This window comes from Cygnus atratus, chromosome Z (assembly GCF_013377495.2).
Source record: "Cygnus atratus isolate AKBS03 ecotype Queensland, Australia chromosome Z, CAtr_DNAZoo_HiC_assembly, whole genome shotgun sequence".
Lineage (NCBI taxonomy): Eukaryota > Metazoa > Chordata > Aves > Anseriformes > Anatidae > Cygnus > Cygnus atratus.
This window is the reverse complement of record NC_066396.1, coordinates 61,885,672-61,904,842: the sequence shown is the minus strand read 5'-3', so window position 1 is coordinate 61,904,842 and position 19,171 is coordinate 61,885,672. Positions and strand designations below refer to the sequence as shown.

Here is a 19,171-nt window from a genome sequence, read left to right as displayed (position 1 = left end):
AAATCCCTGCACTGTACCTAGCACAGCAGTCTTAAACAGACAAGTAGGAATTGTGCTTCAGAAAACAAATTAACAATCTTTTCATAGAATATTTTATGCAATCTGTGCACTATTTCCCAACTTAACACATTTACGTAAATCCAGTCTGAGACCAAATAAAGTTTAGCCGTATTTTTTAATTTCTGAACTTGTCAACCAGATCTACTAAGCGGTGCTAAATAGAAGCTCTGAGCACATTAAGATTCACATGTTTTTAAAAACATAAAGGACATTCTCACAAACATTTACTTGCTTCTTGAAAAAATTAAGAATACGACAAAAGAAAATGCTAGAGATTTTCTGGTTTTAGACAACTTGACTGTAAATGGAACAGTTCCTCACCCTCTGCAGCAGTACCCTTTTCCCCACTCCCTGAAAGCTTTCCCAGAAGCTTTTCACTATTTCATATATTTGAAGTGATTGATATTTCATTATTAGTATTGTGCATGCACAATGACTAACTATTCCAGAGACTCTGGGCATGGTGAGTGGGTTGGATAATGAGTTAAATTCTCCCTCTCCCTGTTGCCAGGCACTGTGGTTGGTATTATTCACAAATGTGATATGTAGTGTCACCAACATAAGAGATCTTATCTTCAGAACTTCATTACAAGTTTTACACATTGATTTACATAGAGATGCATCTTTTATAAAATGGCATAAACAGATTTTATTAACATAAAACAGTGAAAACATTTCACAATTGTTTAACAATGTAAATTTCATCTTAATACAGGACTTGATGAAATATTTAGCAGCTGCTATAACCAAAGACTGCCTCCTTTCTTTCAACTTTATTTTAAAAATCACTGAAGCAGAATGTGCTCTCTGCTTGTCATTGCCTTGGAAATTGTGAAGTAAAGTTGCTTTCACCTCTCACTACCACACACAGACTGAGCATTGTTCCCTCCAAGCCTTGTCCTTACCATGTGACTTGGACCAGCCATAGTTCACATATACACACCATTCTAATACTCGCAACCTGCTCTCAGAGTTTTCTTTTTTTTTTTTAACCTATGTAGTGACATATTCCTGCTTGGTCCATCAGGACTCTTATAGAAACACTGTGTATTGTTTCCCTATACAGATGATATCTAGCTATCATCAGAAAAAAAAAAGTTTCCTGAGGAACAAGAAACTAACATACCACCTTTCTCTTGCAGATACAGAAAAGAACAGTGAAAGAACCTCTGTTCCTTATGCATCGTCCAGAAGACCTGCACTCAACTCCTTCTCCTACAGGAGGAAGCACAAAACTTCTGACCTTAGGATAGAGAATCAGAAAGCAAGTTGTTCCTGTAAAATTTTCTATTACGCTAATGTACTAAAATTCCACTTCTATTTTGCAGAAGGCCGTGCTATAAGTTCCTGAGCTTGAGAAGATTTTTCCACAAAAACCATCTTGGGGCCATTTAACAGGGCCATTTAACTACCAGAAAGTCATGTAACATAAGCGAAATGAGAAAAGCAGAGAAATGTATTCTGTTTAATTATTTCATAAATAAGTCAGATTTACAGAAAGCTATCACCTGCTCTTTACATCCTTTGCTATGTAATGCTCTATTGTTTGCCAGTTCCTCATTTTTGTCCAGAAATACTGTACTGAGACATTTCCCCCTCATGCTTTCTTCTATCTCACTAAAGCTTCCCAACTGCATGCAAGTTTCTTGTTGCAGCTTAAAGAAACGAAGTTTCAAGGAGATCTATACACAGACCAATCTGCAATATTAGTCTCATATATTCTAAAAACAGTACAACAACAATTCCAGTACAACAATGGAAGTGGGTTTGCCCAGCAAGGCATTCATGCAGCCAGCTTCACCATTCATTTACCCGTTCTTCTATCTCATGTTCATAAGGAACCACATCTGACACTGGCTACGTGCTACATTAGCTACCATTTCCTCATCCTCTAATTAAGAATGTCACAGTATTCCTGTATTGCATTTCCTCTGCTGCTGCTCTCAGGCATTTTAAGTAGCTTACTGTATCTGTGCTGTAATTACCAATTCTTATTCCAGTCACGCCTTGAGTTTTTCTTCTTCTCGTAACCAGACACATTACTTTTCCAGCCTTCCCTTCCGTTATGTTTTTTTCACTTCTTAATACTATAGCAATGCACAACACTTGTTAGGCCTCATTTCTAATGGACTTTGGAGTACAAGCCTTTATCAGAAATATTTCTGTTCAAATATCAACAAACTGATTGTCACTTAGTCTGGGCCTCACCTGTAAGGCAGCAAGTCAGATCACTGCTGTGCAGTACCTCAGATGAAAGGCAACAGAGATGTTCAATACATACCTACATCTGCTCATGCCATCTCCAACTTACTGCAGATGTCTTCATCTTATCCAATACTAACATTCTGCCCTAATTTTCACAAAGATTTTTTTTTTAAATGAAAAACAATCCTTTACAAAGAGCTCTGCTGCAACAACATAAAAGAAGATAAAGCTAAAGATGCAGAAAAAACAGAAATTGATGGTGCTCAGTACACTACGAGGGTAGACTTTCACAAAAATTTGGAAAGCTTTTTTTCCCCCAAAATTCAAGCTAGAAAACTCACTTGTAACATGTTCAGAAAGCGAGCTCAGATTAACCGGATAAATTACAGTTGACTTTCAAGTTTACTTTATTCTACCTCCCTGATTCATGCAGGCACCCACCCACTCATTCTAGACCTCCACCAAGCTAAAGGTTTATTCATAATTTTTTAGAAACCTGTAACTGCATCTTTAATTCAGTTTCAGTAATCTGTTAACTGTACTGGAGGCTGAACATCTTCCACAGAAGAGCCCACGTCTAGTGTACCTCTGGGCTTCTCTGGGAAAGATGTTTCATAGTAAAAAGCTCTTCCTAGAGGACTTTGTTCATTTCTCCTCTCTTCCCCATCTGGGCTCTAGAGTAGAAAAAGATCAAATATCTACAGGAAGATCAAGAATTTTATATTTTCCAATCCTTATCAGGGAGTGCCAGGCTCTGGATCTGTCCAGTCTTCACTAGAATAATCTTTTGTAAGGGAAGCATTTCAGCTTAGCATATTTTGTCCTTAGCTGCAGCACAGCTCATAGCTGATTTATGTTTTTGCCCTGTGCTGCACACCTACGAGCTGCTCAGAGACTGATTCCAAGCAAGACCCAGTAGAAGAAACACAGCATATACCTAGAACATCTACAGTGGCCTGAATTACATGACAAAGCAATGTTTTTCTTATTTTTGATACTTCGCATTAGCCGTAAGTTAGTCTTCAAATGTGTACATAACAAATGGATGAACGCACGTGCAAGTGGATGATCAGATTCAGTTCCTTGGTATATTGAGGTTGACATGAGGTCACTGCTAAAAGACATAATGCTATGTGATTATTTGAGCTCTATAGGGAACCTATGAGCATCCCAGAACTCCACACCACTCTGACAAATGGAAGCTCTATCACTGTTAGAATATTTACCTTTTTCTTCACAATCTTCTTTTCAGTCTTCCCTTTGTTTGGTTTGAACCAGATGTTCTTAATGCAAGAGTTGATTCCTTGTAAGCATTCTGACATTTTAGTAGTAATAAATCAGTTAAAAATCTATTTAGCTGAAAGCCATCAACATGTGCTATGCCCAGGATATTGGAAAAGAGAAAAGGTCAATTTCTGTGGAACCCTGTAAGCAAAGACCTTTACAACAAGGTATGTTAACTATCACCATTCTCCATGTCTGCCAAGAGAAAAGAGTTCCAGCTATCACCTCTTACTAAGGCCAATTATAGGAAATAATCTTTAATACCCACTGCATTAAGAAAATGCTGTGACAAAGTCTAGGAACACCACAAAGATCTTGCTCGGTCATAGCTGTGAGTTCTCTTGATTAGAGTCTTTTAAACCTTTAAATTAGGGCCTGAACCTCAGAGGCCCTTAGAAGATGACAACCATGTTAAAATCAATATAAAATCTGTCCTTTACATAATAACTTGTTCACAAGAAATCCAAGGATACATATTTTCCTTTAAAAGATCAAGAAATGCACATTTCCGTACATAAAGTACCAAAGAGCTCAAAGAAGGAACACAAAATGGCTCACTTTGCTAAGATCTATGCTGGGTTAAATGGGTGCAAGTTAATTACAGCAAAAAAGTAGATTGTTTTTTATTACTATATATTGAAAATATTTCTAAGTTCTTCATAAGTGTAAAGAGATCCAGCAGCTTGAAATTAGACAAACTTGAACTGAATTTCCTAATCTCTCTCTGGTTAATCAAATCACGAAGCTCAGCAGGAGCTGAGCCCACAAGTTGAGACAATATATTTAAGAAATACCGTTTTTAAATGTTCTGCAGCTTCTATATAGGGAGGTCACAACAGACAGCACAGGATCCATTTGGGCTTAAATACATGGAAGTTCACAATTTATTTGATCCTTCAAGAATGTAATTCCTTGCAAGGTTTATACCCTCAATGTGTTGCAACAATGACAATCAATTCTCACCCTACAAAGATGTAGCTTCTTACTTGTTAAAGTCAGGAAAGAAAGTCCTTTTTTTCCTCAGGACCAATGCAGACCGTGCTTCATCATTAGCTGACTTCTGTTAATGTGGAGTCTCTGCAGGAGGCGGCACTCCTGCAGAAGGGACTGGTGCTTCCAGGTAACACTAAGCACCACAAGACTCCCAGCCAGCACACAGTTCTCCTGCTCACGGACATACTAATCATCAAGTGCAATGATTCACGTTATGTTTTTGGGTTAGCTTTTGTTTTGGAAGTGTTCTTGCTCTCTTCAACTTATTTACTCCATAAAAATGCTTCCTTGGATAATGTGGGTTCCGCTCCCTTTGGGAATTGGCTGTAAAAGAAACCTTCAAGCATACTGGTGGCATACTGATTTTTTTTTTATTCTCTTGGCACATAGTTCAGTGATTTTTTTTAAAGTTAAAATCCACAGACATTTCAAAATATGGGGCTTTATGGTGTTGGTGTGTATGGAAGGGGATACTAGCAGTTCTGTTTTTCTTTTAGAATTCTTCAAAACATTCCTTCTGTAACAGTAGTGAGGTTGAAAAACAGACTTCTCACTTCTGATTTTTTTTTTTGGGTGGGGGAGGATGGAGAGGGAGTTGTTTTTGTAAAATCTGAGGAGTCTGTAATATTTTAGACATTTTCTCCTGATAAAAAAAAGGGTCAGCTTGCTGAACAGTCAGTAAGGAACAAAAAATTCAAGTTGGGATGGGTGACTTGGTCTGCCCAAGGTCTGTCAATTCAGACACTGACTAATCTGCCCAGTATCCACTGTGGTTATTTTCTTCAATTAATCTACCTGTTCACTTGACAAAAATGCAAAACAAGTATTTGTTACATCAGAAGGCACGCTGCTTCCAGCAGCAAGATTTATACATGTAGCAATAGTGTTCAGTGACCTGCACTGTTAAGACTTGGGCAAAGCTAGCTTTTCTTTGGCCCATTTTTCATCTTGGAAACCAATGTGCAACTTCAAAGTAACAGAAACAGCATTTGAGACAGTCACTACTAAACATTTACCACTAACAAAGTTGCTTCAGAAAAGTACTGGGAGAAAGCAACTGAAGAAGAAAAGGGCTGACAACCATGTCCAGGACAAAGCGTCAGTGGAATAATACAGAAGAAAATGCCCTTTTAAGCCTGTCAAACCAGGAAACCCAGAGTGCTTTTAAATTCCTTGATCTAGACTGAATGCACGTTTGAATGCCAGCTCCCCTTCTCCAGCTTGGATCCAAGGCCACCAGCTACTCAACTGAAAAACCTAAGATGCATGTGTTAAATATTAGAACCCCATGATACCATTGGGCATTTAAGGTGTATAATATTGCAACTCTCTCAAAAGCCTCAGGCTAAAGGAAAACCATCCTACTGACTACAGCTACATTTTTCTATTTCATATTCCAAGTCCTCAGGGACATGGGAAGAGAAAATTTTAAACCATCACAACCATCTTTAGAAAAGCTTTCTGTATTGCTAAGTGTACACTTAGCTTTTTTTTTTTCCTCCCCCGCCCTCCCCTACCATATATCTCCAATACTTCAAATCTTCACTGAAGAAATGAAGTATTTTCAAAGATCCCCAAGGCAAGTCAGCTAGAACACCAAACCGAACTAGCTGAGATTCGGAGAAAAACTCATTCGATAATCAGAACTTTCTCTTCAGGATAGATTTGCTTTTTGTTGATCCATTACTCTTTAATAGCTGTTCTAAATATTTGATCTAAGACTGAATCCCTTACTAGAAATAATTCATATTGCTTTAATGTTACAAGTTGAATCATTGAAGTTTAAATTCACTGGTACTGAGTAATCCTACGTGAACTCTGGCAAACAGAAGACACTGTTTCTACACAAACACTCCAAATAAAGTAGTTCTGCAGGCAAACTTGGTGCCTCCCAATCAAGTTAAATTGAGATCCCAAGTATTTTAAGCATTTCCCACAAAGTAGGGAATTCCCACAATGTGGGGTTCATTTCACAAGTTAATTACCACAAGTGGTAAAGCAAAGAAATCTTCACAGTAGGTATTATTTGTTCTGACAAGGATGAAACAGTAGGAGAGATCCCATGTCATTGGCAAAATCCCTTCTGTCACATGAACACAAAACCAAAGTCCATCTCCAGTAACTGAACTGGAAGAAACTGAAATGTCCTTATCTAAGACTATGTATGAAATGCTCCTCAGTTTTACTTCCTACTTTTTTCGCTTTCCTGAGTTTGCCTTGTCTTGTGATCAAACACATCATATAACAAAAGTTCAATGCAGTGTTCATTCTGTGGTACTCATGCATCACATGAGCAAACAGGTATGTGATTAGAGTCATCTGGATGAGCGACCTGGCTGGAACTGTTGCTGTGCCCAGGCACGCACCCTCTTCATCGAAGGTTACACCTAGGCTTCCATCACGCAACAGAGCATGATCAGATCCATCAAGTCCAAGCACTTTGATGAAAGGCTGCGTAGTATGGCTTCACTAAAAGGCAACTGCACTACCAGTGCATCAGCCTTGTAGTCTACACCTGGCAGATACTCTCCTGATGTTTTTATTTACCATTTCTTGCCTTTCATCTCTCAAAGAGTAAGTGTTAGCAAATGCTAGTAGCGAGCTTCATGAAAACCTTATTTCCCAGATTACATGCACAGTAACATTCCACATCAAAGGCTGGGAGCGGCGTTGTTGTTTCAGAAAGGAGTCCTGTCTTTATGGATGTGATGTCTGCCCATCACAGAGCAACTCTGATGTTTAAAGGGCTTCTACAGATTCCTGCAAGATAATTACATAATAACTTGAGAAACGGACTGCAGAGGCAAGAATGATAGAAAGCACCATCCATCCATGTTTGAACTTGTTACACCATTGGTAAAGAATGTGAGTTGAATGAACTAAGACAATTCTCCTTCAAAAAGTAGATTTGTAGGCAAACTGCCTAGGTGGACAATTCCTTGCCTTTGCAAAGGTCTCCAACACTTGCAAGTCCTAAGTCAGAAAGTTTTCAAGGAACAGAATCCTCACCAAGCACAGCACAAACTTGTATGTTGCTATGCTATCTGTGCTCAGAGCAGTTGACTTTAAAGGTAAGAATTAATATATTGGCAGAAAGCAAATGCAAAGCTTAGCTTTGGTAACCAGCATGTTGAAGGCAAATGCTCTTATATTATTACCTAAAGAAATTAGATACAGCATTCTAAAATATCCGAATAATCTTAAAAATCATCATAGCAAATTACAACCAGGCTTTGCTGTTACAGCTGGTTTCAGGTCTTCCTTGCTGCATGCATACTACGCTGTCACACGGACTCTTCACTACCTTTTTATCATTGAATGCACAATTTCACTTGTGAAGAAAAGATCTGGACATCTTGCTTACAAGTAAAATTGAGAGACAGACTTGGAACAGTACAAAGAGTCATGTACAGAAAACTACTTTTTCATGCAAATAAAGCAATACACAAATCCACTAGTTTTAGAGGAAGACAAGGTCTCTTTTTCCATTCAATTCATTCTTTTCAGCTTCTAGCACTTGAAACATTTTTTGGAAAAAGCTTTATGAATCAAGTCTAGTTCTCAAGGTCTTAACAAAGACATTTAGACATTTAATTAGCAAGCCATCACTTGGACTGGCATCTAAACCTTTTGTCAGAGACCTAATTCCATGCCAGTTCAAACATCCTATTAGTCTTGTATTAACTAACAAGAACTCTCATAATATTCTGGCTACTGGATTGCACTTGCATACATTAACACAACAATGGACTGAGTCTAACTGAAAGCAAGAACACAGATTTACAGTGTACATGTTAAACTTTGAAAGATACTTTAAGCAAGACAGAAATATATTAACTGCATTCATGTAAGAGCTAGTACTCAGGCATATTCTGTGTTTCCTGGTGGCCTGGATGCAATTATAATAAGAATGACATTCAAGTGAGAAAAAAAGATGTAATGAATTAGAATTGTTTCACTGATTTCAAGCTGAATCCAGATTTTGAAAGTTTCTGGAGCTCATTCTGAACATTTAGAGACTTAAACATGTGAATTCAGTACTTTTACCTATTTTGGCACTTCTACCCTCAGTCATGTGCAGTATATGGAACTTAAAGTCATGAACATACATAACAATAAACTATATTCAGAACCAAAGCAGAAAAATATCACAATAGCCAATAACATAAGCTTGTATTTCTAAGTTAAATCTGTGGTTTCCTCACAAACAACAATAGCAAAATCCAAAATGTAGAAAAATGTTAGAGTAAAGGGCAGAAACCATGTTTTTTTTCTTGCACTTGTGAAAATAGTAATTTCATCTAAGTTTGAGTTACGACTCTACTACTTTGGGCTAGAATTAGTCTTAAAAAATGAAGAGCTTGTAGTTGAATGATTTGGATACTAGGAAACAAAATCCCAACAGTAATTCCGCTGAAAGAGGGGGAATAATGAAGACTGCTAACAAGCGTTTTTTTCTTTTTTTTTAAATTCTATACAGGAACTAGAAGTATTCAGAGTTGTGCTTGACTCCAGCGTTGATTTCAAACTGTGTAAACAAACTTTGTTATATTGTGTAATAAAAAAAAAATCAGTTTAGCTTCATGTTAAAAAGCGACAACGTGGGAGGAACGCAGCCAAGTAGTAGATTCTGCTAGCCTTGGATGGTCATGAATCTCAGCACTGCCTACTGACACTGTCTTTTCAGCAGTGGCAGGTGCCAGTTATACTGTCAAGGTTACAGGCACAAAGTTTTTACTCCAAAACTGCTGACAAGGAGGCTACTAATGCCAATTTTAAATAAATAACTTCTAACATCATCAGCATTCTTTTTCCTGTTGTTATTGGTGGTCTAGCTTCTCATATACAGCACCTGCTGACAGCCAACAATTTAACTAAACTCATTCCCCATCCAAGCCTCTAATGACTAATACAGACTAATCAAGAAGACTTCACACGAGCCCTTGGTTTGTGAATTCTGTGGGAAACAGAAAGAGCAGAGATCTTGAATACAGATCTTTCTGAGCAGAAAATAAGAAGCTGCAAACAAACTCAGTGAGACAAGGCAGGCATTTAACTCCAGAAATCCTGTTATTCAAGGCATGCACAGTGTTTCCTTTGTGGAGTGTCTAATTCAAATACCTAAACCTGTCTCATCCATCCCCTTCCCCCCTGAAGTAAAAAAACAAAGCTGAATTCTGAAAATAAAAAAGAACATCAAAAAGCTCTGGTTCAAAACAACTACAATAGGAGAAGATCACACCTTCTTCGCCCGTTACGATTTATATGCTTCGCACATCATAAATGGGAATTTTCTGCTTGAACTTCTGAACATGAGGTAGAGAGAACTCCTTTCTGAGGCAAGCGTTAAGCTGGAAGAGGACTACAGCAGAACTGATAGAATATGAACTTCTTTCAGAATGGATGTTGATTTCTCTTTCTTATGAAAATGAAGTACCTTCCTATGCAGTTGAAGTTTTCACTGAATAGCAAAAAGATAAAATCACCAGCACTTTCAAAAAAAATAGATTGCAACAAGATACTACAAAGTCCACACCAGATGCTAGATCATCTACAGGAAAGATTTTTTTTTAAACTAAGTAGGCAAGGATATTGTGAAGGTCATCCACTTCCTTAGGCCTCTGCAACGCATTAAGTAGACTTCTGACAATGCTTCAAAGCTTTGTGAACCAGAATTCAGCATTTAATTGCACAAAAACTTCACAAATGAAAGCCTGCTAAACTGTTGGTCTTCAGAACAAGATTCTGTAATTCTACAATTTAACTAAGCTGCATTTATTTAATCTTTACTGAATGGTAAACACCAATGTAAGTACCAGAAGACTTCACAACTAGAAAAAGTGTTTTCAACTATATTTTCCCAATGCATCTGATATTAGCATGGTCTTTTGAAAACAACTAACTGAAAAAAAATATATTTAATCTGATTAGCACAAACCAAGACAAATAGACATGAAGATGTCAGCAACTTGAGGCAAAGTGGAAATTCTCTGCAAGACTCACATCTGAACTTAAATTTATAATGACAACACTACCATCACCAAGAAGAACAGCTGAGGAGCTCAGTATTTTCATATACTATAGACACATAAAACAACTTAGCAAGTATATGAACTTGTTTGATCAAACTATTTTGCTCCACCTTCAAAAGCTAAGTCATGTTCCACAGTCTAATGAGCCTTACACTATCCCAAAGTACATGGACAAAGTAATGGAGGCAACTGTTGGCAGAAGAAGGTCGAAGTAACTCTCCTGGAGGTTAAACGAAGCTGTTCTTTTCTAACAACCTCTTCACAGATGGCTCAAGCCAATGAGGAACGAATTGCATTATTAAATGAAAGAAATTGGGCATTTTTGACCCCAGAATTTTTTAAATACAGAAACACCTTTAATGTTTAAATTATTGATAAGTGAATTTTTCAATGTTCCCATTATCATTCAAATAAAACAGAATCTGTCATTACATCTCACTATTAGAAGCCTTGATCATTAAAGTATCTGTTAGGATACCAAGTAACACGACTGGTTCTTACACAACTAAATTCCAATGCCACTAAGCAGGTACCAACATGGTAAATTTATTTCCCAAGACATGCCTCACACACCCTCAGACATACCCAGAGAAAGGTACAAGAATGTTAGCTGTACACTAGGTATTCCAATGAAAAAAGGTTATCCTATTCCCTAACACAAAACCCAAGCACTGAAAATTGCCATTTCGTAATGTATTCCTCTTATAAGGAGCAGTAGTATTTGCTGTTAAACTGTGCCATTTGGTCTATGGAGAAGCCGTAACTAAACCAAACAAAAGCCCTGAAACACAGGTACAGCTGTACACCCACCTCAGTTTTTCAGTGTGACTTGCTCTGCCAACACTCCTCCAATTCTCTTAGCTACAACATACAACTACTTTTACCAGCCACAGCTCGTTATATTTTCCTCCACACACATGCACAACCGGCATAAGTAACATTACTCACATCAAACTGCACAAGCTTGGCAAATCTGTTCCGAGGACAGAGATCAGCTGCAAGACACTAAGCAAGAGTTTTACACCCACAGTGCTGTTAACAGCTACCTACAATGAACAGCACAACTGTCATTACAATTGCTGAATTACATAGAAGAGAACTCAATCAGCTATTCTAATAGAGAAGGCCACAAGTTTATTACAAAGACTGCTTACAGAAAACTGTTAGTTGGAAAAACCCCAACTGAGAAACACTTCACAACAACAAAAGTCTCTGCTCACTACGTGCTGTATGTATTTCCTTGTTTTCATTAATACTCCTCTACTTCTAGGAAATAATTACAATGCAAAACCACACTGCGTAAGTCTACTTGGATTGGGCAGCCTCCTAGTAATAATTCTGAAGCAGTAACATTTTTTGTCCTGTCATGCTGAAGATTACCCATTTACTGCAGGAATAATATCTGTTCCTATACTCTGAAGACTACTCTATTTATCCAAGGATAGTAAAAGCACCAACATGGATTCAGATCTCTTCTGCTGTATTTACCCAAGTATAAAGACTGTGACCAGAGGTTCACTATACTTTTGTCAAACAAAATGTAAATCAAAGACAAACCTGATGGGTAACTTTCGCTAAAGCTATATGGACACATTTAATATTAGAGCACATCTCATTTTCACCACCATGTTTGAACCTCATTTCTTGTTTACTTATCCAGACAGTCCACATCATATTTTTATTTATACTGTAATTTCCTTTTCCACATTCCCTGGTATCAATTAGGAAAAATACTCCTCTATAACATGAAATCACATGTCTTGAGGCAAACAAAACATGGAGAAGGAATCCATTTCAGTGTATGCAGTGACAGCTGTAAGTCCCATCCTGACATGCTTTCTGTCTAATAAAATTATTTAAATGCCTGAGAAGTCATTCCAGTACTGAAACAGGAAGTTTGCAATTCAAATGCAAACTCCAGCAGAACCTGTAACAAAACAAGCCAGAGGGGCTGAATGGCAATGTTTCTCATTGATCAACTGAATTTCAGCTTATAATATATCAAGAAAGTTTAAAATCTTACTCCAAAAAATAGCTGCAAAGAATGACCAAGTCATAAAACAAAGTATGACTCATTCAGCTTAGAGTGAAAGAACAGTGAGAGAAGGCACATGTAGATAAAGTAACTGAATTTCTGTGTTACATATGTGAACCTGGAATTTTAGACGTACTCACATACCTTAAATAATAACATTGTGTGCATGTGTGTGTGTAAGAAGAACATTGCATACCTCTGAACTGATTTTTAGCTGAAACCCCTTTAAGAGGAAGAACAGCAGCAATACAGGATCTCCACAGCAAGGGTTTTAGAGAAGAGAAAATGCTCATGTGATCCTGAGAACCTTTTTCCATTAATAAAGGGAGAGCCAACTCACACAATTTATGCTTTCATGATTTCTTTGCACTCTTGTCAGACAACAATGAGAAGTCCTAGTTTCCTTCCAGTTCTCCCCACATGCCAGTTACCACAAAAAGGCCAATTCGTTAACAGCCAAATTCAGTTTTGTGATACTCAGCACCTTGCAGAATCTATTTAAAGCAATCAACACTGACAGCATTAACTGTGACAACTTATGTAAGAAGAAGCTTTCTATTAATATCCAATTTCCAGAAAGTGTGCAACTTTCACACAATCTCATGGAACTAAGCCTCGAATGACGCTTTGCATCAGAGTTCTAATAGCAGTTAAGAGTAAAAAGTTCCCACCTTCAAAAAAAACAACACACTATCAAGAAAGATGTTATTGCACTATTTCACACAAGCCTAAATTCTTTTTATTCTGAATTACAAAGTCTACCCAAGCAAGGTGTTTTCTCTGAGATTAACATTATATTTATTTGTAATTTAAATGCATACCTGAGGAATAACACTACACTTAATACGCCTCAAAATGTTATCCATGCTCAAATTTTAATTATTAGGTTAACCATTTCCATAAAGAAGTCAAACAACTTGTGCTAGTAAAATTGTAAAAACTAATTCAAAAAAAAAATCTTGTTTATTGAATTTTACTTCTCACCATCTGAAACTCCACAAGGTAAAGTTAAAATAGATGCCCTCCAGTCTCAAAGAGTTCACATCTGCACCAGTGATAACTAATATTAAAACAATAACAAAGACACAAAGGAACTTGCCCATGGAACCCTATTAATCCCTGGCAGCGAATTCAGATTACCCCTCCCATAAGCTTCATTGAAAAATAGCATCCCCTGAATATAGACCTCTGGTATTTTCAGTGAGTTCTCCAGCTATATCTAGTAGTAAAAAATGCAAACTTTCACTGAGTGATCATTACCCAACAAGCAACATTTCAAAAGAGCACAATATAAGTTACTTATGAAATCAATATCACAAGTTCTTTTAACACTTTCTTAGCAAACTCATAACTGTAGTTGTAATTCAAGTTAATAAGGATCAAAACCCCAAAAGTATTAAATATCAGATCATTAGAAGGTGGGTATGTGAATCAGGGGTCAAAGCAAAGAGTATATATAAAGCCTTTACTTTGCTAAGACTGAAAATAAGTGGATAATGAAAATAATACCAATTTGAACAGCAAATGACTAAAAGATCCATTAAAAAATCATTTTAAACTACGGGAGTACATTTCCCAGCAGAGTCCTTGAACACTCATCCAGTCACACTGCATTTTTAAACTTAAACCTGAGACTTCATTGAAAGCTAAGCTCATAAACTAATCCTATGATACTTTTTCCTTTTAACATTCGTAATATTGGCAGTCTCATAAAAACATGAGGTTAGTAATGGACGTTTTGCTCACCAAGCTGTTTAGCTACCTAACTTCAGTCAACTTATCCACTACTTATCCAGCCACTGTCATACAAGTTACTAAAATGATATTGTAAAAACATGGTAATTTGATACAGAGAAAGGATACTCTGTTTTCTACTGTCCAAGTTAACAATGCAGTGGAGAATGTTTCAGAACCTGCAACCATACAAAATTTCAAAAAGCAAATGTAACACCTATGTGAATAATTCTATTTATTGTTACTGAGCTGCTTGAAACAAGAAAAGTTAACTGCTACAGCACAGTCCAAACTAGTTCACTTTAAGTACTTAAAGTAAGAATTTTCAGAGTCCAGGCAAAATAAAGTTTGTTAAATCAAAAATCTTCTCCTCTCAATCACTGTAGGGTTAAGTTTTTTTTATTATTCTCTTCAGTTTTCAATGCGGTAATAGGACGTAACTCCCTTACCAACAAGGGCATCTAGATATAAGAAAGTTCTACAAATCTAGAAGTCTCCATTGAGAGTAAATATATATGCACACAAACGCATACATATTTTTGAAAGCATTCACAATGTACTGTAAATGCAAAACGAAATGTTTGTTGAGGCCAATAATTATTGATTTCACTTTAATACTGATCTAAATGAAGAACCTGAAACTTTGTGCACCCAGTAGCACAGCACATTGTTGATGGCATTACAGTTTGATACTCTAAGTAAACTGGAATTGTGATGTTGGTTACCTGACAAACATTTTGCCTAACAGATGCCTGGGTATCCAAACATCATGTACTTGACCATGCATTTCATTGCATTTCCTAATACATACTCAATAGTGTTTGGTATTGTAAAATTTAAAAGTAAAAAAAAACCATCAAGTGTATCACCACTTGGATTACCACAGTTTTGGGTTGTTTCTTTCATTATACAATTTAGTATAGAAGCCTTTTAGCAAATTATCCATTTATATTTGTTTTGGAACTTAATGCATCCAAGGAGAGCAAGTACTTGCTACTGCAAGGTCTTTTTTCAGGGCAGAGCTACCCTATAAATAGTCTTCAGCATAACCAGAGGAAAAGAAACATACTGAGGAAGTTGAAACTGAAGCATAACAATGATCTCATGGCATTCACTTCAAGAAGACAAATGTTTCTTCCGTGCTAAAGATTGGACGAAACCATTTAGCATACATTTTTTCAAACACAGTTTAAAGATAAAAGACTACAGCACCTGAATAGGAAAAAAGCTATTTTGTCTTTCAATTAGTGACCTAATCTTACTCGACTCCTGCAATAGTCTTCTTAAGAAAACTTTAGTCGTATCAATTCAGTTTTAACCTCCTGAAGCAAAGCTTTCAAACCTGTACTTCTCCACCAGTGCATAGAAAAATATTCTCTTGTTCATTTAGTAACTGGTAGAAGTATATACATGAAATCAGCTTCCATAAATTTTTAGTTTTTGGAAAGTTAAGTTTTTACAACAACTTTACCAGAATGTTCATCTTCCCAGTTTTACAGGACACTACTATCACACCGCTCATGATTATTACAGGGGGCGGGGCAACAGCAAACAAGTCAGTTACACTGTTCAGTACACATGCATCTTCACCTCTCCATTGTTTCGTGGTGACACAGGGAGACTGACATTTACACAAATCTGAACTATTTCACTTCACATTCAATCGCTTCTGCAGCTACGAAGGGCAGTCAAGGCTGGCATGACTTCAGAAAAGTGAGGTTTAGTCAGACACACCTGTACAGACCCACCCCTTGCTGCACGAAGTCCTTAACTTCTTGTGAAGACAGGAGGCACAACCGAAGAAACAGCCCGGACAAATGGGGAGTTTCGAAGTCAAAGATCAATATAATGGGCAGAGGATGGTTTCTGCAATCAAGGACTTGATCTTTTCAAGGAAGAGCACAGGTGAGCTCTTCCCAAGAACCACTGTGTGGGCCTTGCCAGCACTGCCTTCACGCTCCAGCAGCACATTAGTTATCAAACACCTGAACGCTATGGGGCATTTTGGAAGCCCAGAACCACACACCTCAAGCCACCACGGCTAGAAAGCGACCGACGGGCTCCTGATTACCCGAGACCGGGCTCGCACCGGGCTCGCGCCAGCACCGGGGCAGAGGCAGCCCAGCCTGGCGGCAGGGGCGGGCTCCCCAGGGCTCGCCCTCCCGTGCCGGGCTGATACCGGGCTCCCCCCCGTGAGGGAGCCCCGTCGGGGGCCGCCCGCCCGCACGCCCCACCCCACCGCCCCGCGGCTCACTCACCTGCGCCCGCCTCGCTCTCCCCGCCCGGCTGCAGCTCCGCCGACGACTGCCCCGCCGCTGCCGCACACAGCGCGGACCCACACAGGGCTGGAGGGCGGCACGAAGCGACGGCGGCCGCGCATACGGGGCGCGGGGCCGGGCAGCCACTGCCCTCCTCGGCGGCGGGGGCTCCCGGCCGCCCGCCTCACTCGGCTCCCCGCGCGGACCTCCCCGACACCATCTTGTCTGGGGGGAGAAGGCAGCGCGCAGCCGCCGACGAGGAGGCGGTGGCGGCCGCGCGCATGCGCCGAGGTGGTGGTGTGGGTGTCCCCGCCGTGCGGCCGGCACCTGCCGCGGGGGGCGGCTGTTAGCGGTTTCTCGAGGTGGCGCTGGTATGCTCTCATGGAATCATTAATGTTGGAAAAGACCTTCAAGGTCATCTGGTCCAACCATCCCCCTACCACCAATGTCACCCACTAAACCATGTCCCTAAGCACCACGTCCAGCCTGTCCTTGAACACCCCTGGGGACGGTGACTCCACCACCTCCCTGGGCAACCTGTTCCAATGCCTGACTGCTCTTTCTGAGGAGAAATGTCTCCTACTTGTTTTAATTGTTGCAGAGCAGTGCTTACACCAAGCCAAGGACCTTTCAGCTTCTTGCTCTGTCCTGCCAGTGGGCAGGCTGGGGGTGCAGCCGGAGCTGGGAGGGGACAGAAGCAGGACAGGTGACCCCAATGGGCCAAAGGGGTATTCCGTACCATACGGTGTCATGCTGGACAAGTAATGTGGGGTGGCTGGCTGGGGGACGGCAGGGGTACCGGCAGCTCGGGGATAGGCTGGGCATCGGTCAGTGGGTGGTGAGCAGTCGCATTGGGCCAAGCCCCGGCACGTTGCAGTGATTTGTGTCTCTCTGGAATTGCCAGGGTGATGACACACCTTTTTCAAGCATTCTGCCATTTTTCTAGGATTTTGCACCTGTTCAGGTGTGAATTTCCAAAGCACTGGAGGTGTCCACTACTCTAGATGCCTGCCCATATCCTCTGACACTGCCTGCCACTCATAACTATCCTGCCTCAGAACAGATCTCTGGATAGCATTCCTAAGTAGTTGGTAACTGAAGTGCACTCAGGAGACATAACAATAAGAACATGCTGGTCTGAACATCCCAAGGATATTCAAAGACCTGAAGAGCTATCGTAACTAGCCTGGAGGAGAAGAGGCGGGTGAAGGAGAGAGGGAGAGTGAACAAGTGGCAAAAAACATCTCCCCCTGTCCCCTGCATAGATTATCTCCCTGAAGAAAAAAGGTCCTTGAAATATCCTCTCCTGAGATAGCCTATGGCAAGGATGCACAGAGCATCCGGGCCAGTTACATTAGGGTGCTTTTGCCACTCATTCCTGGTTAGGCTCACGCTGGTATAGGCCTTGGGTAGTTCTTGGTGCCCTTATGGTATCTTCCTGTTCGTCTTCCTGTTCCTCTGATGGGCCAGCCACTTTGGAGTAGCCTATCTCGTCTTCTTCTCCCTCCCCAGTCTGAGCAGGAGTTCCTCTGCTTTCTAAACAACCTGACTTTCTCATCCCTTTTTAAAAAGGGGAGTGATGTTTCCCTTTTTGCACTCACCAGGGACATCGCCTGACTGCCAGGACTATTCAACTATGATGGAGAGAGGCTTGGCCGCTACATCAGCCAGTTCCCTCAGGACCCTGGGTCATCAGATCCCATAGACCTGTCCCTGTTGTTTAGATTCATCAGGTGGTCTCGAACCTGCTCTTCACTCACAGTGGGTGGGACTTTGCTCCCCCAGCCTCCATCTATGGGTTGAGGGAAATGAAAGACTTGGGGAGCCCATCTACCAGTGCAGACGGAGGCAAAGAAGTTGTTGAGTACCTCAGCCTTCTCCACGTCTGTTGTTCCCAATTACTCAGCTATAGACACTCACTCCTAGTGTAAGAAATTAGCCACCTATCATTGCTTACACACTCCTATTTTCACCCCTCAGTCTATTTGCACAAATGTAAGAGGTGCATGGTGGCCCTCAGGGACTCCTCCTGTCACCCCAGTGCAGCAGCCCAAAGGAAGCTGGGTCCTCTCTTGTGCTCTTCCTCGAGGCTCTGTGCAGAAGGGATGCCACCTCTTGCACGAGGGCTGGCGGATGGGAAAGAAGCACTCACACAGCCCCTGAGAATCGGCAACAGAGTTGTTTATTGCTGGGACGTCTAGCAGGCAAGCCTGCGGGATGTCCATGGTGTTTGTTGGCTCCAAGCTAATACTTGGGATAGAGCCTGCGCGATGACGAGTAGGGAGCCGGCTGGGCACTCCTGCGATGCTGTTGGTGCTCTCTGATGGCAGAGAGCAAAGACATGCTGCAGGAGTCCCAGCTCTGTTCTGGCGGAGGTGGATCCACTTCCGTCGGTTCCTCCACGTCTTCTGGTGGATCCAGCTCCATGGGCTCCATGGTGTTCGGCACAAGGCTAAGCCAGGCCTTGCCCGGGACTGCCCAAATGGGATGCCTTCCGTCCAGCATGTTTTCAGGCCAGGGTGCCGCACCAGGGGGTCGTCCTGTTGCATGCCTTGGTCCCATGCCACTGT

General features: G+C 40.4%; 1 protein-coding gene across 2 annotated transcripts in view; it reads right to left on the bottom strand.

The window, feature by feature from the left end:
• The window catches only part of APC (APC regulator of WNT signaling pathway), an 89,625-nt gene extending 72,761 nt beyond the window's left edge, over positions 1-16,864 (bottom strand). Inside the window, exon 1 of one of the 2 annotated variants that reach the window (XM_035562623.2) lies at positions 16,602-16,864. The gene's annotated coding sequence lies outside the window, so the exon portion shown is untranslated. The remainder of the gene's footprint in view (positions 1-16,601) is intronic. The other variant, XM_035562620.2, reaches the window with a different exon arrangement.
• Between the last annotated feature and the right edge of the window lie 2,307 nt (positions 16,865-19,171).